Source organism: Pristiophorus japonicus, unplaced genomic scaffold (assembly GCF_044704955.1).
Source record: "Pristiophorus japonicus isolate sPriJap1 unplaced genomic scaffold, sPriJap1.hap1 HAP1_SCAFFOLD_903, whole genome shotgun sequence".
NCBI classification, from domain to species: domain Eukaryota; kingdom Metazoa; phylum Chordata; class Chondrichthyes; family Pristiophoridae; genus Pristiophorus; species Pristiophorus japonicus.
In genome coordinates this window covers 78,214-102,725 of record NW_027254828.1, presented here as the reverse complement: position 1 = coordinate 102,725, position 24,512 = coordinate 78,214, and the positions used below count along the sequence as shown (strand labels likewise).

The 24,512-nt window shown below is 49.2% G+C and overlaps 2 non-coding genes across 2 annotated transcripts; one reads left to right on the top strand and one right to left on the bottom strand.

Moving 5' to 3' along the window:
- The first annotated feature begins 19,678 nt into the window (after positions 1–19,678).
- LOC139257733 (U1 spliceosomal RNA) lies at positions 19,679–19,842 on the top strand. The gene has a single exon (XR_011592320.1). It is a non-coding gene; the product is annotated as a U1 spliceosomal RNA (small nuclear RNA).
- Positions 19,843–22,564: 2,722 nt separating this feature from the next.
- LOC139257732 (U1 spliceosomal RNA) lies at positions 22,565–22,728 on the bottom strand. Its single transcript, XR_011592319.1, has one exon. It is a non-coding gene; the product is annotated as a U1 spliceosomal RNA (small nuclear RNA).
- Between the last annotated feature and the right edge of the window lie 1,784 nt (positions 22,729–24,512).

The window sequence follows — 24,512 nt, the reverse complement described above, 5'->3', positions numbered from 1 at the left end:
TGAGTAAACGCGCAGTGACGCCGACACGTAGTGACGCAGAGGCGCAGCAACGCGAATCGCGAAAGTCAGTGCTAATGTCAGTAAGTCTTTGTAAGTCTTAAGTGTTTAGAGTTTTAAGTAAAGTTTTAAGTATCCTAAATCGCGCGGCGACGTGAACTGCGCGGCGACGTGGGTAAGTGTTAGAAGTCTTTGTCTATTTTGTATTGAAATCGCGCGGCGACGCGGATAAGTGTTAGAAGTCCTTGTTTATCTTTTAAAGTTTTAAGTATCTTAACTCGCGCGGCAACGCGAGCCACGGGTCGATGCGGATTGCGTGGCGATGTGAACTGCGAGGCAACGCAGATTGCGCGGCGACGTGAACTGCGAGGCGACATGGGAGTTTTAAGTATCGCGCGGCGACGCAAACCGCGCGGCGACGCGGGTAAGTGTTAGCATTAGTAAAGTTTGTTTATTTGGAGTTAGTTAAAGTCAGTGTTAGTTTCTGTAACGTCTGTGTCTATTTTTAAGTTTGTTTAAATTGCACGACGACACAAACGCGTAACGACACAGTAATACGAGGAGCAGCGTGAAAATGGGTAATCAGTTAGATAAAACCACGGATGTGGATAGTCCGCTACAAAAGTTATGTGAGGAATTCCCTAAAAGAGCTGAAGACTTCAGAAAATTATCAGGAGCCCTGAACAAATTATTAGGGGATGACCAGTGGCCTCTAGGTGGCACTAGAAGCGTAGAGGTAGCAAAAGAAGCACAGGGATTAATTTGGAGAAGGGGATGAGGAAAAGGGGATAAAAATGTAATTGCAACCTGGCGACATTATTGTCAGAAATTAAAAGATGCATCACTTCTGTCAAGTTGGCAAACAAATGCTATTAAATTAGGACTTTCATTGACAGAGGGAACACATGTTAAAACTGTAGACGTCTTAAAGAAAGAATGTGCGCACAAAAAAAAAACTTGCTAAGAGATCCTCTGGGACCTCTGAGAAAGGTATTGATCAACTACGAGTTAAAATGGCTGGCTTTGTGTTAACCGAGGCTGATGATGAAATTGATGAGTGGCCACTGACTCAGCGCCCAACGGCGCCTCCCGCACCCCCTGGCCTCTTGCTCCAGTCCTCTTCCCAACACCCTCCACCTAACACTCCGGTAAAAAGAGGAGTTAAAAATAACCCCATACCACCAAAGCAACAAACCCGAACTGACTCCTCATCCTCTGATAGCGATTCGGATCCCCAGTTTACAAGCAATATAGCCGAAAGGACCAGATCTCACACTCGAAAGGGCAGAACTATATCTCGACATCACAAACAGTCCCGTAAATCTTCTAGTCAATCTACCAGTCCAAGTTGTGAAAGACATAGCAAACACGCCCGCCGATCGAGACGCAGAACTGTTAAGCAGTCAGACAGCTCTGAAACATCCTCCGGCCGAGGAATGATTTCCAAGATCCCAAAGTCCCGACACCAATTCCCTGTCAGACCAATGCCAAACCCTGATGCACAACAAGCTGCAGACCACCTCTCTATAGATGTCTGTGATCTTCAAACAACTATTTGATTGCTCACGCTATCCGGACAGATGGAGAGGACAGTTAGATATTATTGGCAGGAAAAGAAAGGGGAGGGGGGAGGTGCGCCCCCAACCCGGGTCAAGACTGAATACATGACTAGAAAGGAAGAGCCATCTCGGGAGGAAGGATCAATAGAACCGTAGTGTTGTATACAGGATTGGATGGATAAGCAAGGATACGGTTATACTAAACAACCAAATGGGCCGAGCCCTGCTAATAAACCTCTCTATTGTCCCCGGCATGGTATGGGAAGAGGCCGGGACTGGGTAAGAGGAATTGATTGTTTTAATTGTGGGCAGGAAGGACATTGGAATAAAAATTGTCCCTACCGTCAGCATGGAAAAGGAAGAGGAGGAAGAGGAGGGGGGCAAGGGGGGAAGAGGAGGATCTTACACTAACTTCTCCCAGAAACAACCCCTTTGGTCAATTGTCCCCCGATTGACTACGCAGCTTGATTGTGCAGGGATCCTCCCCAGACGACGAACCCATTCTGAATGAGTGGCAACCCTTTTTGATAGATACGGGAGCCTTCATGTCTTCTGTACAATCAAAGCTTAAACTCCCTGCCTCTACTGAAACACAGGAACTTTCAGGATTCTTGGGACAAATCTCGACATTCCCGGTGTCAGAACTAGTTAAAGTGGGTTACCAAGAAGAATTGGTAGAACATCGATTTGTCATCACTACCAATCTGGACTGTAACTTGATGGCTAGAGACCTCCTTTGCAAATTCCAGTTGCATTTGGAGTGTGGAGATGATGGGATTATTGTAAAACAGGAAACCCTTAAGCGGCAGTATTATACCACTAGAACCCCTCAGTGGTGGTCTCTGGACCTGCCGTAGGCACCCTATCACGTGACCCTAGCATACGATCCCAATGGAAAGAATCAGGACCTGCAGAACTTTTATCAGGATCACGAAGGGGAAGTGAAGGGAATTCTATTAAGGGCTAGAGTGACTGAACTGGAAAGAGAGGCAGATTTTGTGGAAGTGGATAAGAATCTGTGGAAACAGCCCCTAACAATAGCACCGCATATTGCTCGTGAAGTATTAGCCCCTCACCATGCTAAAGATTTGGGAGTTATGGTACGCAAGGCCATAGATGATATTGGAACAGGTAGCTAACCGCACTGCTGAGGCTCTGGAGGGCATCACAGCTGAAATGGTAGCGATAAGGACCGTAGCATTACAAAACCGAATGGCCCTCGATTACTGTTAGCTGAGAAAGGGGGAACGTGTGCCCTGATAGGATCTGAATGTTGCACTTACATTCCTGATAGTTCAGAAAACATAACCCACCTTGCCGATCACATAAGGAGGGAGGTGAAGAAGTTATCCACACCAGCAAAGGAACTTAGCAGGTTTGATTGGTTTCTGGGTGGATCTTGGAGATCCTATCTAATAATAATTACCTGCTGTTTGATTGTTGGTTGCCTTAACCTCTGCTGTAAAGTAATGATGACAAGATTAGCAGACCCTCTTGTGGTCAAGGGTTCCCGGGTTATGATCCAACAAACTAGAGAACTACGCAACAATGCAATACTCCTAGAATGATCCTAAATGTTATCATAGAATGATAAAAGGAGGGATGTGGATATCTGAATGGAATATATGGAATTAAGGACAGTAAAGTAAACGGAATATATGAAAATGTATAAGCCATGGAAGAATAGCTGGGAGAATGTCAGATTGCAAATAGTGCAACATCAGCATAGCTAACAGTCTGTCTCAAGGTTTCAAGTCACTACTCCTGCCAATAACATCTAATAGTCACACCATTAGATTGAAACATTTAGAGGCAATACTTGAGCTTTCAAGAAGAACATCTCATATAGATTGACTAATGAGTGGCTGAGTTAGACTGTCAATCCATTTGTATTTTGTTATCTGATTTCTAAACTGTATAACTGTTAACGCTTTACGATGTAACTTCACCTATCCGTAGGGAGTGTGTACGCTCTATCCAGAGAGTATATCTTCTGTCTGATAGGTCTTACTGGCCGATAATAAAGATTGCTTTGTTCAAAGCACAAGAGGTATTCGACTCAGTAATTTTACTGAACCAGATTGAGGTAAAAGAATCCGGGAATTTACAAGTGTAGCTCTTGACCCCGTGTTTTCTTGTTATAAGTCTAAATGGTGGCAAGGCAGCAGGAGGCGCAGGAGGCGCCGTGGATGTGGACGCCGCCTGCGCGTACGTCTTTGCTGGCCCTGCCACCGGTGTGGATGGGGTCGCCATCACGGGGTCCCTTTAAGGGCTACACCCACCCCAAAATCACAGGCCTTAATGGTCTTTAATGGCCTCGTTGGTGTTTTGAGCAGAGGGAGCTCTTAATGGGGCACACCTCTCCCCTAGTTAACGAATGGGGAGGGGCCTTGCTCCCTCTACTCAGTTGTCTGAATTAACTTTAATTTAAGGAGGAAAGGAGCTCCCAGAGAGAGAGGGGAGAGACAGAGAGAGTGACAGAGTGAGAGAGAGGGGGGTAGGAAAGAGGGAAGCTGCGAGGGCAGGTCTCCCCTCACAGCGATGGGTGGGCGTTTTTCTGGGGTGCACTCCCCAGATGATGGAAAAAAACAAGACACAGTCCTTGTCGATGGTGGGGGGAGAAGATGTCTTCACCTGCGGCAGCTGGAGGCACCTAGGCACACGCTCCCCAACGATGTTAAATAGGGTGATTAGTAATACTTCAGCCAGGTAGCTCCAGCTATCCCAGGCTAGGCAATAGGAGGGGTGCTTCAATGGTGTGTGGGGCCTAGCTGTAAGCAAGACCCCCACACACACTTCCACACACACACACCCCCCACGATGTTCCGGCCCTCGAGATGGTCTTCTTTCCTCCCCCCACCGATACAACAAAGTCTTTCGGGGAATGCACCAAAACACACCCACCTGTCAAAGATTGTAGAAATGGCTCTCCCTCCTTCCACACTGGATGGTGTTTTCTCAGGTTGTTGTTCTTTTCCCCCTCTCTCCAACTCTCTGTAGCAGTAATAAGTTGATAAATTTTCTGCTCTCCTCCTCTCCCTCTGGACGTTGAATTGTAGTAAGCCAGCCCCTTCCTCCTCTTCCTGGGCTGGTCTCAGGGTTCACTCTAGGCCTTCCAGGCAGGAGCAACAGCAGCAAGCTCCTTCTCTCACTGCTCCAGGCTCCAAGTGCATAGGCCACGCCTCCAAAGCTCCACCATTGGTCCACAGATCCCCGAAAGTAGCAGGCCAGGTGGATAAGGTGGTTCAGAAGGCATATGGAATGCTTGCCTCTATTGGCCGAGGCAGAGAATGCAAGAGCAGGGAAGTTATGCTTAAATTGTATAATACTCTGGTTCGGCCACAGCTGGAGTACTGCAGCAGTTCTGGTTGCCGTATTATAGGAAGGACGTGATTGAACTGGAGAGGGTGCAGAGGAGATTTATGAGGATGCTGTCTGGAATGGAGAATCTTAGCTACGAGGACTGATTGGATAGGACTGATTGGATAGGATCAACCGGGACCCTTTCGTGAAGAAAATCCTGCTTGGAACATGTCATGTATTCAACCCTCTGCCTGAAGTTCCTGAGGGGACTGAAGGAGGCGAGTGAACCGCTGCGCTCAGTGCTGACTTGGGAGCCACTGTTCACCCTACCGTTGCAGAGATGACGCACTATCACAGTGCAGATGTACAACACCCACATCCCAGTCATTGATGTGCTGACTTTCCCGCCAGGTATGTCGATGGGGCAGGAAACAGCAGCGACCTGAAAGACTTGCACGGGATATGGACCAGCAAGCACCAGATCCAGGTCACCATGAAGGTGGACACCAGCGGAACCATCCTGCACCCCCCCTCCAGCTTTGCCATCGGAGGAAGTCGGGGCTACATGGTGTACGCTGGCCAGCCCAATGTGTGCCGGACCTGCGGGAAGGCAGGCCATGTGACGGCAAGCTGCAAAACTGTCATCTGCCAAAACTACAAGAACGAAGGCCACCAGACAAAGGACTGTAAGGAGACCAAGTGCTGCAACCTCTGTGGTCTGGCTGGGCACCTTTACAAAAACTGCCCCAAATGCAACTTCAGCTATGCGCAGGCAGCAAAGAACATTACACCAGAGGAGGAGGAAGCTGAGGAACACAACGCTCCAGAGGAGACCCACACCCTCCCCCCGACCAACGCCCTGGGCAAAGAAGCAACCGCCCTCGTGGACTCGGAACAAGTCGGTGAGGAAGAGAAGCCTGCCATGGCGAGCTGCGAGACACCAGCAGCCAGCAGCGAAGCTCTCCCCCATCGCACCGAGTCCAGGAACGAGGAGACAGCGGACGATGAAGCGGGATGGGAGACCGTCAAGAAAAAGGCCCGCAAGCGAAAGGAGAACAGGCGAGCAAGGGCCCCTGCGGGAACGACAGGGAAGAGGCGGCTAACGTCCACGACAGACAGCAGCGACGGCAGCTCGTCTGATGAGGAAAGGCGAGACAAAGCCCCTCAATACCGCCACCAAAACAAGAGTCAATACGCCAACCCACAGCCACAGGCGACCGGGAGCAGCGAAGTGACCGGCACAGCCTCGCTCCGGGAACCCGGGAGCAGCGAAGCGCTCAGTGCACACGAGCTCCGGAACACCGGGAGCGAAGAAGCGACCAATGCAGACCAGCTCCGGGACAACGGGAGCAGCGAAGTGCCCAGCACACCCCACCTCCGGAATACCGGGAGCGACACAGCGATCGAAGCACACCAGCTCGAGATCGCTGCGACTGATGAAAAGAGGGAACCACCAACACCAGGCGAGGACAGTGCAGAGGACACATCGGACTTTCTGACAACACGACACCAGTCCCCTGGTCGAAACACTCCCACGGCAGAGGACGACCAGTATGCCAGCCCAGGTGAAGGAGACTTTTACAGTGAAAATCTATGTATGCAGGAACCGGCCACTGGGCAGGTCTCCAACGTAAAGGACAGTTTATTTAAAATGTAAACGTTTTGAACTGCAACCTGTAACTTAAACATGGATTTAAAAATAGCATCTATTGACGTGCGTAGCGTAAAATCCACTACGCGATGTGTTTCCACCTTGGGGTACCTCGCCAAGGTCAAAGCGGACCTGCTGTTCTTGCAGGAGTGCGGTCTGCCGCACTTCAGCAGTTACCGGCAGTGGTCACAATGGTGGGCCCATGGACCATCCATATGGTCAGGAGGCAACGACAGCCGGCCTTCCGGCCTGGGCATTCTGCTGTGGGGAGGCCACTTCACCATCACTGAAGTTAAGGAGGTGGTGGGCGGCCGCCTCCTTGTAGCAGACGTAATGTACAAAAATTCCCCTCTAAGGCTAATTAATGTGTATGCCTCACCTCTCAGAAGCGAGCGGCTGGCCCTCTTCCAGCAGCTCCCACTGCTGCTGGCAACGTCCAGGCCGGTCATTCTGGGCGGTGACTTCAACTGCATCATCGATGCGGCTGGACGATCCAGCAGAGCCGACAGCAAGCTGGGCACCACGTCCAGACTCCTGATGGACGCGGTAAAAGATGCCAAGCTGTGCGACGTCTTCAGCAACCCTGCAGACGGAGCACCGCTCAGATACACCTGGTCGAGACCAGACGGGTCCGTCCGTTCCAGAATAGACTTCCTGTTTGTGTCCCACACGCTCAAGGTCAGATCCACCGACGTCACGCCGGTGTTCTTCTCTGACCACTGCCTCCTACTGGCCGACTGTCGCCCACAGGAAAACCAGAAAGTTGGCAGAGGGATATGGAAGCTGAACGTGAAACTGTTGACTCCGGAAAACGTTGAGGAACTCAGGAGGGATTACAAAGGTTGGAGAACCGTAAAACCCCTCTGCGATTCCCCGATGCACTGGTGGGAAACAATCAAGACAAACATCAAGAGGTTCTTCATCCTCAAAGGTGTTCAGGAGGCGAGAGGGAGACAGAGGGAATTGTCCCAACTCCAGAAGAGCATGCAAAACCTGCTCCTGCTGCAGTCGATGGGGGTCGATGTCACGGAGGAACTCGAAGAGGTGAAGGGTCAGCAAGCCTCGCTCTTTACCTCAGAGTCCTCTAAGATCATCTTCCTCTCCAGAGCCTGCTCCGTCGAGCAGGATGAGACGTGTTCGCGCTTCTTCTTCCAAAAGGTAACAGGGGGAGTTCTGTGATCACCAGCCTAAAGGAAGAAGACGGTTCTGTGACGTCTTCGCAGCCTGACATGCTGAGGATCAGCAAATCCTTCTATGCCAGGCTGTATGACGTCAAGCCCACAGACCACGCGGCCTCCCAGTCATTCCTGTCGTCTATTTCGGAGGTCCTAAACGACAGTGAGCAGGAGAGTCTGGACCACTCGCTAACCCTGGACAAGATGACAAAGACCGTCCGGTCCCTTGCGACGATTAAAACTCCCGGAAGCGACGGCTTACCGGTCGAGTTGTATTCGCTCTGTGGGACTGGATGGGCCCAGACCTGCTGGAAGTGTACGGGGGTATGCTTCTGGCTGGTAGTATGTCAGAATCAATGAGGAAAGGCATCATCACCCTCATCTACAAGCAGAAGGGGGAGAGGGAGGAAATCAAAAGCTGGCGGCCCATTTCGCTGCTCAATGTGGACTACAAGATCCTGTCAAAGGTCATCGCCAACAGGGTCAAGCCTGCTCTTGAGCTGGTGATTCACCCGGACCAGACCTGCGCTGTCCCCGGCAGGAAGATCTCTGATAGCCTGGCGCTACTCAGGAATACGATCGCCTACGTGCGGGACAGTGGGGTGGACACCTGCTTAATCAGCTTAGACCAGGAGAAGGCCTTTGACAGGATATCGCACACGTACCTGATGGACGTGCTCTCCAAAATGGGGTTTGTGGTGGGTATCCACAATTGGATCCAACTGCTCTACAGAGACATCAGTCGTGCAGTTCTAATCAACGGGTGGGAAACTGAAAGCTTTTTGGTCAGATCTGGAGTCAGGCAAGGCTGTCCTCTCTCGTCTCTCTTGTTTGTGTGTTGTATCGAGTCCTTTGCCGGGTCCATCTGGAAGGATGCGGGCATTAGAGGGGTGACGATCCCAGGCAGCAGAGGCGCTCAGGTCAAGACCTCCCTGTACATGGACGACGTAGCCATCTTTTGCTCGGATCCGCAGATTGCTCACAATCTGCGACCAGTTTGAACTTGCCTCGGGTGCAAAGGTCAATCGCAGCAAGAGCAAGGCCATGCTCTTTGGCAACTGGGCCGACGGATCCTTTATTCCCTTCACCGTTAAGCCAGATTACCTGAAGGTGTTGGGAATATGGTTCGGAGTGGACGGGGCGTGCGCCAAAAACTGGGAAGAGCGTATCGCCAAAGTGAAGCGAAAACTGGGATGGTGGAAGCTACACTTCCTCTCCATGGCAGGAAAGAACCTGGTCATCAGGAGTGAGGTACTCTCGGGGTTGCTGCACGTGGCACAGGTCTGGCCCATCTCTCGCTCCTATGCCGCGGTAGTCACCCGGGCCGTCTTCCACTTTGTCTGGAGGTCCAAAATGGAACGTGTCCACAGAGACACAATGTACAAATCTCTGGACAGTGGAGGAAAGGATGTTCCGAACGTGGCCCTCATCCTGATGGCCACCTTTGTGTGCGGCTGCATCAAGCTGTGCACAGACCCCCGGTACGCAAACACCAAGTGTCACTACGTGCTGAGGTTCTACCTGTCCCCGGTGTTGCGAAGGATGGGCCTGGCCACACTGCCGCGAAACGCCCCCACCAGCTGGACCATGCCTGTCCACCTGTCCTTCATGGAAAAGTTTTTCACCAAAAAAAACCTTTGACCACAAAGCCATAAAACAGTGGTCAGCACGTAAAGTCCTGGACGCCCTACAAAAGAAGGAGAGGGTGGACCCTGTCGGGTGGCTCCCTGAGCAGACTGTCGAACTCGTTTGGCAGATCATCTCATCGCCAGAGCTTTCACACAAGCACCAAGATGTAGCTTGGTTGGCGGTGAGGAGGGTCCTACCCGTCAGAGCGTTCATGCACAGCCAGCGTCTCAGCAACACGGCACGGTGCCCCCGAGTCGGCTGCGGGGCGGACGAGACTGTCACCCACCTACTTCAGGATTGCGCCTTTGCGACGCAGGTCTGGAAAGAGATGCAGTGGTTGCTGTCGAGGTTCATCCCGAGCAGCTCCGTAACACAGGACTCTGTGCTCTACGGGCTGTTCCCAGGGACACACACCGAGACTGACATCACCTGCTGCTGGAGGGCCATCAACTCGGTCAAAGACGCTCTTTGGTCTTGCCGAAACTTGCTGGTTTTCCAGAGCAAGGAGATGTCCACGTCTGCGTGTTGCAGACTGGCGCAATCCAAGATCCAGGACTACGTGCTGAGGGACGCACTAAAAATTGGTGCAGTCGCCGCAAAGGGAAGGGCCACAGTTTAAAGCCCTTCCGCCACGGTAAACCCAGGGGATGGAATCTGTATAAAACTCCCCTCGGGCTGCAATGGTAAACCTTTTGTCTACATAGAGCACCATGATCTGCAAACACCTGTGTAGTGCCATGTATAATGCAAGTTCTGTTGCGTAATGCATGTTGGAAACAAATGTAACTGTACCCTCACTGTGTACCGTACGGTGACACATGTAATGTAACTTGATGAACGGACCACAATGTATCCTGGATTGTATGAATCGTAGCTTGAAATGTAAAGTAAAGAAATGTATTGAACGGAACTGCAGTCAGCATCCAAATGTAATGTATGGAATTGCTGACCGCATCCAAATGTACTGAACTGCTTTCGAATGTATTGTGCAAATTTTTATATGAATAAATTATATTTTGAAATTAAAAAAAAAAGATTGGATCGGCTGGGTTTGTTTAGCAAGGGCCTTTTTCCATTGGTGGAGGGTCTATTACGAGGGGGCATAGTTTTCAGGTGGTTGGTGGAAGGTTTAGAGGGGATTTGACGGGGGCTTCTTCAAGCAGAGAGTTGTGGGGTTCTGGAACTCGCTGCCTGGAAGGGTGGTGGGTGCAAAAACCCTCACCATATTTGAAAGGATGGGCACTTAATGTGCCGTAATCTGCAGGGTTGCGGACCTAGAGCTGTTATTTGGGATTAGACTGGATAACCTCTTGTTGGTTGGCGCAGATATGATGGTAAGTACTGCAGGAATCGAATTCGGCCAGGGTGATCTCCTGGACTAGTTTCAATCGCCTGGATGGGTCGGAGAGGAATTTTCCCAGATTCTTTTCCCCAATTGGCCTGGGTTTTATCTGGTTTTTGCCTCTCCCAGGAGATTGCATGACTCCGGTTGGGGTGGAGTGCAGAATATTTCAGTGTAAGGGGTGTCGCAGTTGTGTGTGGCAGACTGGTTGGGCTGGGTGCTCTTTACCTTTCTACCATTGTTCATTGTTCATAGGTTTATTATATGTAACCTTCAGTGCTGCTGACCGAGGGCCATGTGGCTGTTTGTCGGCCGGCGCGGACACGATGGGCCGAAATGGCCTCCTTCTGCGCTGTAAATTTCTGTTTTTTGGTGTACTCCAGAGGTAATGGTGCAGGAGTGGGAAGAGAAGCCATTGCAGGAGGTTCTCTATCTACATCTGGACAATTAGGAATTAAACCAGGTGAGGGCAGTCCTGCCCAGCTGGACGATGGAGCAGAGGCATTGGAGGAGGATGGTGTCAGCTGTGGCTCAGTGGGCAGCACACTCACCTGTGAGTCAGAAAGTTGTGGGTTCAAGTCCCACTCCAGAGACTTGACCACAAAAAATCTAGGCTGACAATCCAGTGCAGTACTGAGGGAGCGCTGCACTGTCAGAGGTGCCGTCTTTTGGATGAGATGTTAAACTGAGGCCCCATCTGCCCTCTCAAGTGGAGGTAAAAGATCCCATTGCACTATTTTGAAGAAGAGTAGGGGAGTTATCTCCGGTGTCCTGGACAATATTTATCCTTCAATCAACATCACAAAAAAACAGATTATCAGGTCATTATCACATTGCTGTTTGTGGGAGCTTGCTTTTATGCGAATTGGCTGCCGCATTTCCCACATTACAACAGTGACTACACTCAAAAAAAAACGTCATTAGCAATAAAGCACATTGAGATGTCCGATGGTTGTGAAAGGCGCTATATAAATTCAAGTGTTTTTAAACTGTGGCAGAGGGGTCGAGAATGATGAGAAGGGCTAGTTCACCCGGTCACAGTCACATAGGATGTCATTTGTGACTTTGATAAGGATTGTTTCAGTGATATGGTGGGCCGAAAACCTGATTGGAGGGGTTCAAACATAGAATTGCAGGGAAGCTAGGCATGGATTTGGGAAGTGACAAGACGTTCAACACGTTTGGGGAGGAAAGCGAGATTGCAAAGCCAGAGAGGTCAATGATGAGGTTTTTTCGAGGAGAGGGGTGATGATGGCAGATTTGAAAGGGAGGGGATAGTATCTGAGGAGAGAGAATCGTCAACAATATCGGATAACATTGGTACCAGGAAAGGAAGTTGGGTGCTCAACAGTTTGCTTTTCAGTTCAAGTACAATTCGGTCCAATACGGGATACATTGTGGTACATTCAACAAATGACATTACATGTGTCACTACACAGTACACGGAATGGGTGACGGTACATTTACATTTTTCTTTTCAACGTGCATTACGAAACAGACCTTGCATTGTACATGGCACTACATAGGTGTTTACTGATCATGGTGCTCCATGTTCACAAAAAAGAAGTTACAAGTACGGCCCGAGGGGGGTTTGTACTGATTCCTGCCCCCAGGTTTACCGTGGCAGAAGGGCTTTAAACTGTGGCCCTTCCCCACCGTGCCTTTGCGGCGACTGCACCAATTTTTAGTGCGTCCCTCAGCACGTATTCCTGGATCTTGGATTGCGCCAGTCTGCAACACGCAGACGTGGACATCTCCTTGCTCTGGAAGACCAGCAAGTTTCGGCAAGACCAAAGAGCATCTTTGACCGAGTTGATGGCCCTCCAGCAGCAGGTGATGTCAGTCTCGGTGTGTGTCCCTGGGAACAGCCCGTAGAGCACAGAGTCCTGTGTTACGGAGCTGCTCGGGATGAACCTCGACAGCAACCACTGCATCTCTTTCCAAACCTGCCTTGCGAAGGCGCAATCCTGAAGGAGTTGGGTGACAGTCTCGTCCGCCCCGCAGCTGACTCGGGGGCACCGTGCCGTGCTGCTGAGATGTCGGCTGTGCATGAACGCTCTGACGGGTAAGGCCCTCCTCACTGCCAACCAAGCTACGTCTTGGTGCTTGTGTGACAGCTCTGGCGATGAGACGTTCTGCCAAACGAGTTCGACAATCCGCTCAGGGAACCAGCCTGGAGAAAGTTGTGAGGTCAAGGCTGGGCAGGGGGAACATTGTGGAAGTTTGGGTTGAGGTAAGGAGGGAAGAGGTAGATACAGCTAATAAGATGATCTCAGTCCATGAGTTCCTCACACTTGTTGGAGGGGAGGGTGGTGGTGAAAGGGCTGAGGTGTTTTAGAAGATAGGTGGTAATGGAGAACCTAAGAACATCAGAACATAAGAATTAGGAACAGGAGTAGGCCATCTAGCCCCTCGAGCCTGCTCCGCCATTCAATAAGATCATGGCTGATCTGGTCGTGGACTCAGCTCCACTTACCCGCCCTCTCCCCGTAACCCTTAATTCCCTTATTGCTTAAAAATCTATCTATCTTTGACTTGAAAAGATTCAATGAGCCAGCCTCAACTGCTTCCTTGGGCAGAGAATTCCACAGATTCACAACCCTCTGGGAGAAGAAATTCTTTCTCAACTCGGTTTTAAATTGGCCGTTCCGTATTTTGAGGCTGTGCCCCCTAATTCTAGTCTCCCCCACCAATGGAAACAACCTCTCTGCCTCTATCTTGTCTATCCCTTTCATGATTTTAAATGTTTCTAGAAGATCACCCCTCATCCTTCTGAACTCTAAGTAGTAAAGACCCAGTCTACTCAATCTATCATCATAAGGTAACCCCCTCACTTCTCGAATCAGCCGAGTGAATCATCTCTGTACCCCTTCCAAAGCTAGTATATCCTTCCTTAAGTAAGGTGACCAAAACTGCATGCAGTACTCCAGGTGCGGCCTTACCAATACCTGAGACAGTTGCAGCAACACCTCCCTGCTTTTGTACTCCATCCTTTTCGTAATGAAGGCCAACATTCCATTTGCCTTCCTGATTACCTGCTGCACCTGCAAACTAACCTTTTGGGATTCATGCACAAGGACCCCCAGATCCCTCTGCACCACAGCATGTTGTAATTTCTCCCCATTCAAATAATATTCCCTTTTACTGTTTTTTTCCCCAAGGTGGATGACCTCACACTTTCCGACATTGTATTCCATCTGCCAAACCTTAGCCCATTCGCTTAACCTATCCAAATCTCCTCGCAGCCTCTCTGAGTCCTCTACACAACCCGCTTTCCCACTAATCTTAGTGTCATCTGCAAATTTTGTTGCACTACACTCTGTCCCCTCTTCTAGGTCATTCTATGTATATTGTAAACAGTTGTGGTCCCAGTACTGATCCCTGTGGCACACCACTAACCACTGATTTCCAACCGGAAAAGGACCCATTTATCCCGACTCTCTGCTTTCTGTTCGCCAGCCAATTCTCTATCCATGCTAATACATTTCCTCTGACTCCGCGTACCTTTATCTTCTGCAGTAACCTTTTGCGTGGCACCTTATCGAATGCCTTTTGGAAATCTAAATACACCACATCCATTGGTACATCTCTATCCACCATGCTCGTTATATCCTCAAAGAATTCCAGTAAGTTAGTTAAACATGATTTCCCTTTCATGAATCCATGCTGCGTCTGCTTGATTGCACTATTCCTATCCAGATGTCCCGCTATTTCTTCCTTAATGATAGTTTCAAGCATTTTCCCCACTACAGATGTTAAACTAACCGGCCTATAGTTACCTGCCTTTTGCCTGCCCCCTTTTTTAAACAGAGGCATTACATTAGCTGCTCTCCAATCTGCTGGTACCTCCCCAGAGTCCAGAGAATTTTGGTCGAAGAGAAGCTGGGGTTTAACTTTGCACTCCAGGATGATTCTGGGGTAGTGACCAGTTTGGGCACAGGAGAGCAGGACCCAATAGTGCTTTATGTGGCCAGAGCAGGCGATAAATGGCTAAACCAGTTGTGCACCATAAACAGTCAAGTCTGCATCTCTTGGATTTAAGGGAGCGAAGATGAGGGCCGTAACTGGGGGAATGTCCAGGGTGAGAGAGAGTAATGGTTTTAATGGGGACAAGGGCAGCAAAGGTGAGGGTGGGATTAGATATTTTGTGGATTAGAATGGAGGGCCAATGGCTAGACAGTTGGGAATTTGATCGTGCATTGTAAATGACGGGGAGAATTTTTTTCAGGAGTGGACACAGAAGGAAGTGGGGGGTGGGAAGGGGGATGTGAGTGGAGAGTGATACAAGGGAGTGATCAGAGATGGTCTCCAACAGCAGTGGCTCACTGATGACCAACAGGGTTGGGGACAGTAGTGAGACAGGGGGAGGCTGGTGTTGGTAGTGCCCCTGCATGCGACTACAAATCCTTACCTGCTCCTCTTTACTGTCAATGACTATGAGGTGAGACCGGGTGGAGAAGTAATGCATGTTAGCTGCATTCCAGTCCTTCACAGATGCCTCCGAAATACTTCCAGCCGATGGCACAATGTGTACATTGGGAATCTGTAAACACACTACAAATAGTTACTCTGTGAAACATAAATTCCACGGCTTGTTCATTTCATTCCCCGTTATTACACGGGAGAAAGCAGTGTGCTGTGCAGCTCGGTGGTATCGCTGGTGTCCTAAACTCACTCAGGTTTCTCAATGGAAAACGATCCCCTCTAACCCCACACAGAGGGTGATGATGTCATCGTGGCACTGACACCGCACGAACCCAACTTCCGCCCCTAAGTTACTGTCACTGCCACGTATCCACCCCTCAGGTGTTGTCACTGCTCCCATTTTGATCAACTTCCGGATCCATGGGAAAAAAAAGAGCCGAATGTCGCTCAAGAGGCGACCTGACCCGCAGCTGTGGTAAAAACCATGGAAACGGGCCCCGTTTCGGGCAGGGGGCAATTTCAACCTCTTCGGGTGTTACCCACTGAGCCACAGCTGACACTAGAGGGCGACATGGAACATTCAGGGGGCAAAATTGCCCCTATTTGAGAGACCCATCAGCACCTCCGGTGGGTGCTAACGCGGCAGAAGAAACCGCCCGGGAGTTTGCGGAGGTGCTGCCCCTCACCGTCCCGTGCCGACCTCAATGCCCCGCGGGGGAAATTGCCTCACAGGCCCCGGGGTTGGTGCGAGCGGCTTCGCTCTCGAGGCCACACCTAAAGGGGAGGGTGTCAGCGCCCCACACCGCCATCTTTACTGGTTTGCCGACTCTCGGTTTGGGTGCCGGGCTACAGGCCCAGTCCCATGCTGCCCTGGTGGCCTAGTGGAGGACATCAGAAGCCTTGCAGAGTGCGCAGCGTCCTCCCCTTTAAGCGAAGGGGAATGGCGTTGAATCATGCCAGTGCTACGCGGAGCATTCACATAGCAATTCACTCGCCGCCCCATAGCGCCCCACCAACCGCCCCTAATGGAAGTGGAGTGGCGAGATTGTGCCTCACTTCCTTTGAGGAACGGGAAGCCCAATTCAATGACAGGAGTGGGATTTATGTGCAGGCACAGAAAGTCCCAGCTCCAGCTGGTTACCGCCCCCAATCGGGGCACAGGGCAATTTCACAAGTGAATGTCACAATGTGGAACACCAGGAACAAGTGAATGTCACAATGTGGAACACCAGGAACAAGGGAATGTCACAATGTGGAACACCAGGAACAAGGGAATGTCACAATGTGGAACACCAGGAACAAGGGAATGTCACAACGTGGAACACCAGGAACAAGGGAATATCACAATGTGGAACAAGGGAATGTTTAAGCCAATAGGGGAGCACCTTGTATGGGTCTTCGAATGAAGAAACCCTCAAGCACTTTGGTATCAAAAGTTGTTGGTTTATTCTTCTGTTTGTAAATAAATTCATCAGCTTTTGCACATTTGAAAGTTGTTTTCTTTCGTGGATTGTCAGAATGTCGCTGATAGCGGGCGGCTGAATGGGTTCTCTGTTCTTTAACGAAGGGAGCAGATTACATCGGACTTACAGCACAGAAAAAGGCTATTCGGCTCAACCAGTCCATGCCGCAGTTTATACTCCACTTGAGCCTCCTCCCATCTTTCCTCATCTAACTCTCAGCATAACTCTCTGTTCCCTTCTCTCTCATACGCTTATCTTGCCTCCCCTTAAATGCATCGATACTATTCACCTCAACTACTCCCTATAGTAGTGAGTTCCACATTCTCACCCCTCTCTGGGTCGAGAAGTTTCTTCTGAACTCCCTATTTGATTTCTTGGTAACTATCGTGTATTGATGGCCTCAAGTCTTGTTCCTACCCACAAGTGGAAACATTCCCTCTGTGTCCACTCTATCAAAACCTTTCATAATTCTAAAGACCTCTATTAGGTCACCCCTCAGCCTTCTCCTTTCAAGAGAAAACAGACCCAGCCTGTTCATCCTTTCCTCATGTGTATAACCTCGCATTTCTGGTATCATCCTTGTAAAGTTAGGTAGTTACTGCTTCAGCAAGCCACAATCTGGCATGGAGCAAGATCTCCTCAAACAGTAACGTACCTATTCCCTGCCTCACTAAATTCTCATTGAGTTTCACATGACTGAAAGGCAGCAAAATAAAAACAATGAATTGCCCATTGAATTTGCTGACACTCAAAAAAAACTTGCTGGTTAATTATGTTTTTTAAATGTACAGAACGACGACAAATGAATGATTTGGAAGTAAATGTCGGGGACATGATAAAGAAATTTGCAGATGATACAAGAATTGACCATGTGGTTGACATTGAGGAGGAAAGCTTTAGACTGCAGGAAGATATCGATGAACTGGTTATTTGGGCAGAAAAGTGGCAAATGGAATTCAACCCAGAAAAGTGAGGCAATGCATTTGGGGAGCGTTAACAAGGCAAGGGAATACACAATACATGGGGGGATACTGAGTGGTGTGGAGGAAGAGAGGGACCTTGGAGTACATGTCCACAGATCCTTAAATGTAGCCGGACAGGTCGATAAGGTAGTTATAAAGGCAGATGGAATGCTTTGCTTTATTAGCCGAGACATAGAATACAAGAGCAGGGAAGTTATGCTAGAACTGTTTACAACACTAGTTAGGCCACAGCTTGAGTACTACATGCAGTTCTGGTCACCGCATTACAGGAAGGATGGAATTGCACTGGAAAGTGTGCAGAGGAGATTTACGAGGATGTTGCCAGGACTGAAAAACTTTAGCTATGAGGAAAGATTGGATAGGCTGGAGTTGTTTTCCTTGGAACAGAGGAGGTTGAGGGGAGATTTAATTGAGGTGCATAAAATTATGAGGGGCCGAGATAGAGTGGATAGGAAGGACCTATTTCCCTTGGCGGAGGGGGTCAATAACCAGGGGCCATAGATTTAAAGTAGTTGGACTCGCGGGGAGATGAGGAAACATTTCTTCACCCAGAAGGTAGTGGGGGTCTGGAATTCACTGCCTGGAAGGGTGATGGAGACAGAAACCCTTATCACATTTAAAAAGTACTTGGGTGTGCACTTGAAGAGTCGTAACCTACGAAAGAAGGAGAGGGTGGACCCTGTCGGGTGGTTCCCTGAGCGGACTGTCGAACTTGTTTGGCAGAACGTCTCATCGCCAGAGCTTTCACACAAGCACCAAGACGTAACTTGGTTGGCGGTGAGGAGGGCCCTACCCGTCAGAGCGTTCATGCACAGCCGACGCCTCAACAGCACGGCACGGTGCCCCCGGGCCAGCTGCGGGGCGGACGAGACTGTCACCCATCTCCTTCAGGATTGCGCCTTTGCGACGCAGGTCTGGAAAGAGATGCAGTGGTTGCTGTCGAGGTTCATCCCAAGCAGCTCCGTAACACAGGACTCTGTGCTCTACGGGCTGTTCCCAGGGACACACACCGAGACTGACATCACCTGCTGCTGGAGGGCCATCAACTCGGTCAAAGACGCTCTTTGGTCTTGCCGAAACTTGCTGGTTTTCCAGAGCAAGGAGATGTCCACGTCTGCGTGTTGCAGACTGGCGCAATCCAAGATCCAGGAATACGTGCTGAGGGACGCACTGAAAATTGGTGCAGTCGCCGCAAAGGCACGGTGGGGAAGGGCCACAGTTTAAAGCCCTTCTGCCACGGAAAACCCGGGGGATGGAATCAGTACAAACCCCCCTCGGGCTGTATTTGTAATTTACTTTGTGTGTACATAGAGCACCAAATCTGTAAACACCAATGTCGTGCCATGTACAATGCAAGGTGTGTTACGAAATGCATGTTTGAAAAGAAAAATGTAAATGTACCGTCACCCATTCCGGGCACTGTATTGTAACACATGAAACGTAATTTGTGTGAATGTACCACAATGTATCCCGTTTATTGGACCGAATTGCACTGGAACTGAAAAACAAGAAATGTAACGAACGGAACTGCCGTCAGCACCCAGATGTATTGTATAGGATTGCTGACCGCAGCTAAATGTACTGAAATGCCATTGAATGTACTGTACAGATTTTTTTATGAATAAAGTATATTTTGAAATTTTAAAAAATACCTTGGGACGTTTCACTGCGTTAAAGGCGCTATATAAATACAAGTTTTTGTTGTTGCTGTTGTTGTGACGAAGACTCCCGGCCACAAGCTCACACCTCCCTATTGATCTTCCCCTGTGCAAAACTGGAACATTGCTTTTTCAAACACGTCAGATTCTGAATTAGTTTTCACATGAAGATTTGACAAACATTTACTTCACAGGCAATAAATATACATCGCGATTATATTTGCGGAAAACTTTCCCTGGCCCGAAGGCATGTTACTGAGGGAGCTTTGATTTCCTTTTAAGGGCAATATGCAAATAAGGACGGCATCTTCTGTATTAATGCAGTGTTTTCACAAGGGATATATCATTAGACATTGCAATATTTTAGCAGAATGGACATGTCAAAGCAGCAGCACTTTGTAAAAAGGGACATTGTGATTTTTTATACATGAGTCGTTGAGACGTTAAGAGGCAGCGGATGATGTTGGGAGGCAGTTGTGTGCGCAAATCAAGCATACTTACCTGGCAGGGGAGTAACCATGATTAAGAAGGTGGTTTTCCCAGGACGAGGCTAGCCCATTGCACTTCGGGTGTGCTGACGCCTGCGATGTCCCCAAATGCGGGATACTCGACTGCAAAATTTGTGGTAGTGGGGGACTGCGTTCGCGCTCTCCCCTGGCTTTACAATTAATATCAGAATTGGCAACATATGCATTTGTAGCTTCAATATTTATTCAGCAATCTCAACCTATACTTCAATTCCAGCAACTATACTTTATTTCCAACACAGGCACTGATAAAAATGGCCACTAACCCTGCAAAGCATTTGCAGAAGAGGTTATCACAAAGCTCTCGGAGTCCAAGCCGACCAACTGCCTATCATCATGCACAGACAATCCAACAGGGGACGACGGACAACTCGTGTGTAACTGTGCTGTCATACACACACAATCCAACAGGGGCACAATATTTCAGTCTGCAGCTTCAAGAAATCACATTTCACTGCCGAAAATGTCTCCCTTCGATCTCGGGGACCACAATTCCACACAGTACAACCCACAAATCTCTTTCAATTCATCTGCAGCTATCTTACCACACTAAGTGGAGGAAGTGCATCCGGGAGGGCGCTGAGCACCTCGAGTCTCATTGCCGAGAGCAATGCAGAAATCAAGCGCAGGCAGCAGAAGGAGCGTGCGGCAAACCAGGCTCCCCACCCACCCTTTCCTTCAACGACTATCTGTCCCACCTGTGACAGGGACTGTGGTTCTCGTATTGCGCACACATAGAAACATAGAAAATAGGTGCAGGAGTAAGCCATTCGGCCCTTCGAGTCTGCACCACCATTCCATAAGATCATGGCTGATCATTCCCTCAGTACCCCTTTCCTGCTTTCTCTCCATACCCCTTGGTCCTTTAGCCATAAGGGCCATATCTAACTCCCTCTTGACGATATCCAACGAACTGGCATCAACAACTCTCTGCGACAGAGTATTCCACAGGTTAACAACTCTCTGAGTGAAGAAGTTTCTCCTCATCTCAGTCCTAAATGGCCTACCTCTTATCCTAAGACTGTGTCCCCTGGTTCTGGATTTCCCCAACATCGGGAACAATCCACCCGCATCTAACCTGTCCCGTCCCGTCAGAATCTTGTATGTTTCTATGAGATCCATTCTCATCCTTCTAAACTCCAATGTATAAAGGCCCAGTCGATCCAGTGTCTCCTCATATGTCAGTCCTGCCATCCCGGGAATCAGTCTGGTGAATCTTCACTGCACTCCCTCAGTAGCAAGAACGTCCTTCCTCAGATTAGGAGACCAAAACTGAACACAATATTCCAGGTGAGGCCTCGCCAAGGCCCTGTACAACTGCAGTAAGACCTCCTTGCTCCTATACTCAAATCCCCTAGCTATGAAGGCCAACATACCATTTGCCTTCTTTACCGCATGCTGCACCTGTTTACCAACCTTCAATGACGAAAGAACCATGACACCCAGGTCTCGTTGCACCTCCCTTTTTCCTAATCTGTCACCATTCAGATAATATTCTGCCTTCGAGTTTTTGACCCCAAAGTGGATAACTTCACATTTATCCACATTATACTGCATCTGCCATGCATTTGCCCACTCACCCAACCTGTCCAAGTCACCCTGCAGCCTGTTAGCGTCCCCCTCACAGCTCACACCGCCACCCAGTTTAGTGTCATCTGCAAACTTGTAGATATTACACTCAATTCCTTCATCCAAATCATTAATGTATACTGCAAAGAGCTGGGGTCCCAGCACTGAGCCCTGCGGCACCCCACTAGTCACTGCCTGCCATTCTGAAAAGGACCCGTTTATCCCGACTCTCTGCCAACCAGTTGTCTATCCACGTCAGTACATTACCCCCAATACCACGTGCTTTGATTTTACACACCAATGGGACCTTGTCAAAAGCCTTTTGAAAGTCCAACTACACCACATCCACTGGTTCTGCCTTGTCCACTCTACTCGTTACATCCTCAAAAAATTCCATAAGATTTGTCAAGCATGATTTCCCTTTCCTAAATCCGTGCTGACTTGGACCGATCCTGTCACTGCTTTCCAAATGCGCTGCTATTTCATCCTGAATAAATGATTGCAACATTTTCCCCAGCACTGATGTCAGGCTAACCGGTCTATAATGACCCACTTTGTCTCTCCCTCCCTCCCTTTTTATACCGCAGTGTGAGCTGGCCCCGTGCTGTCCCTGGGCCCCTGTCCCCGAACTCAGGCCTCTCCTGGTCCCCGATCACGTCCCTCCACAGTCTCTTACCGCCCCTTCGCCCCGACCTCGTCGCTCCTGCTGTGTGTGCCCACGCGCCAATCAGCGAGCTGATCCAAAATAAGTGTGCTCAGATCGCGACAGATGAATTGAAAGAGATTTGTGGGTTGGAGTTGATTTAATGCTGAAAATGCCCAAGCAATTTGTCCAAAGTAGCAGTGAAGAAAGTTGAATGAACTATGTGGCTAAAGCAAGTGAAAGTGCGTGATGCTGAAAGTGCGTGATGTTCTGCTGAGACCACAGCTTCCGTACTGTGTGGAATTGTGGTCCCCGAGATCGAAGGGAGACATTTTCGGCAGTGAAATGTGATTTCTTGAAGCTGCAGACTGAAATATTGTCCCCTTGTATTGCACACGAGTTGTCCGTTGCCCCCTGTTGGATTGTCTATGCATGATGATAGGCAGTTGGTCGGCTTGCACTCCGAGAGTTTTGTGATAACCTCTTCTGTAAATGCTTTGCAGGGCTCGTGGCCATTTTTATCAGTGCCTGTGTTGGAAATAAAGTATAGTTGCTGGAATTGAAGTATAGGTTGAGATTGCTGAATAAATCTTGAAGTAACAAATGCATATGTTGCCAATTCTGATATTAATTGTAAAGCCAGGGGAGAGCGCGAACGCAGTCCCCCACTACCACAAATTTTGCAGTCGAGTATCCCGCATTTGGGGACATCGCAGGCGTCAGCACACCCGAAGTGCAATGGGCTAGCCTCGTCCTGAGAGAACCACCTTCTTGATCATGATTACTCCCCTGCCAGGTAAGTATGCTTAATGTTCGCACACAACTGCCTCCCGACATCATCCGCTGCCTCTTCACGTCTCAACGACTCATGTATAAAAAATCACAATGTCCCTTTTCACAAAGTGCTGCTGCTTTGACATGTCCATTCTGCTAAAATATTGCAATGTCTAATGATATATGCCTTGTGAAAACACTGCAATAACACAGAAGATACCGTCCTTATTTGCATATTGCCCTTAAAAGGAAATCAAAGCTCCCTCAGTCACATGCCTTCGGGCCAGGGAAAGTTTTCCGCAAATATAATCGCGATGGATATTTATTGCCTGTGAAGTAAATGTTTGTCAAATCTTCATGTGAAAACTAATTCAGAATCTGACGTGTTTGAAAAAGCAATGTTCCAGTTTTGCACAGGGGAAGATCAATAGGGAGGTGTGAGCTTGTGGCCGGGAGTCTTCGTCACAACAACAGCAACAACAAAAACTTGTATTTATATAGCGCCTTGAACGCAGTGAAACGTCCCAAGGCATTTTTTAAAATTTCAAAATATACTTTATTCATAAAAAAATCTGTACAGTACATTCAATGGCATTTCAGTACATTTCGCTGCGGTCAGCAATCCCATACAATACATCTGGGTGCTGACGGCAGTTCCGTTCGTTACATTTCTTGTTTTTCAGTTCCAGTGCAATTCGGTCCAATAAACGGGATACATTGTGGTACATTCACACAAATTACGTTTCATGTGTCACAATCCAGTGCCCGGAATGGGTGACGGTACATTTACATTTTTCTTTTCAAACATGCATTTCGTAACACACCTTGCATTGTACATGGCACGACATTGGTGTTTACAGATTTGGTGCTCTATGTACACAAAAAGTAAATTACAAATACAGCCCGAGGGGGGTTTGTACAGATTCCATCCCCCGGGTTTACCGTGGCAGAAGGGCTTTAAACTGTGGCCCTTCCCCACCGTGCCTTTGCGGCGACTGCGCCAATTTTCAGTGCGTCCCTCAGCACGTATTCCTGGATCTTGGATTGCGCCAGTCTGCAACACGCAGACGTGGACATCTCCTTGCTCTGGAAAACCAGCAAGTTTCGGCAAGACCAAAGAGCGTCTTTGACCGAGTTGATGGCCCTCCAGCAGCAGGTGATGTCAGTCTCGGTGTGTGTCCCTGGGAACAGCCCGTAGAGCACAGAGTCCTGTGTTACGGAGCTGCTCGGGATGAACCTCGACAGCAACCACTGCATCTCTTTCCAGACCTGCGTCGCAAAGGCGCAATCCTGAAGGAGATGGGTGACAGTCTCGTCCGCCCCGCAGCCGGCCCGGGGGCACCGTGCCGTGCTGTTGAGGCGTCAGCTGTGCATGAACGCTCTGACGGGTAGGGCCCTCCTCACCGCCAACCAAGCTACGTCTTGGTGCTTGTGTGAAAGCTCTGGCGATGAGACGTTCTGCCAAACAAGTTCGACAGTCCGCTCAGGGAACCACCCGACAGGGTCCACCCTCTCCTTCTTTCGTAGGTTACGACTCTTCAAGTGCACACCCAAGTACTTTTTAAATGTGATAAGGGTTTCTGTCTCTATCACCCTTTCAGGCAGTGAGTTCCAGACCTTCACTACCTTCTGGGTGAAGAAATGTTTCCTCATCTCCCCGCGAATCCAACTACTTTAAATCTATGCCCCCTGATTATTGACCCCCTCCGCCAAGGGAAAGAGGTCCTTCCTATCCACTCTATCGAGGCCCCTCATAATTTTAAACACCTCAATTAAATCTCCCCTCAACCTCCTCTGTTCCACGGAAAACAACT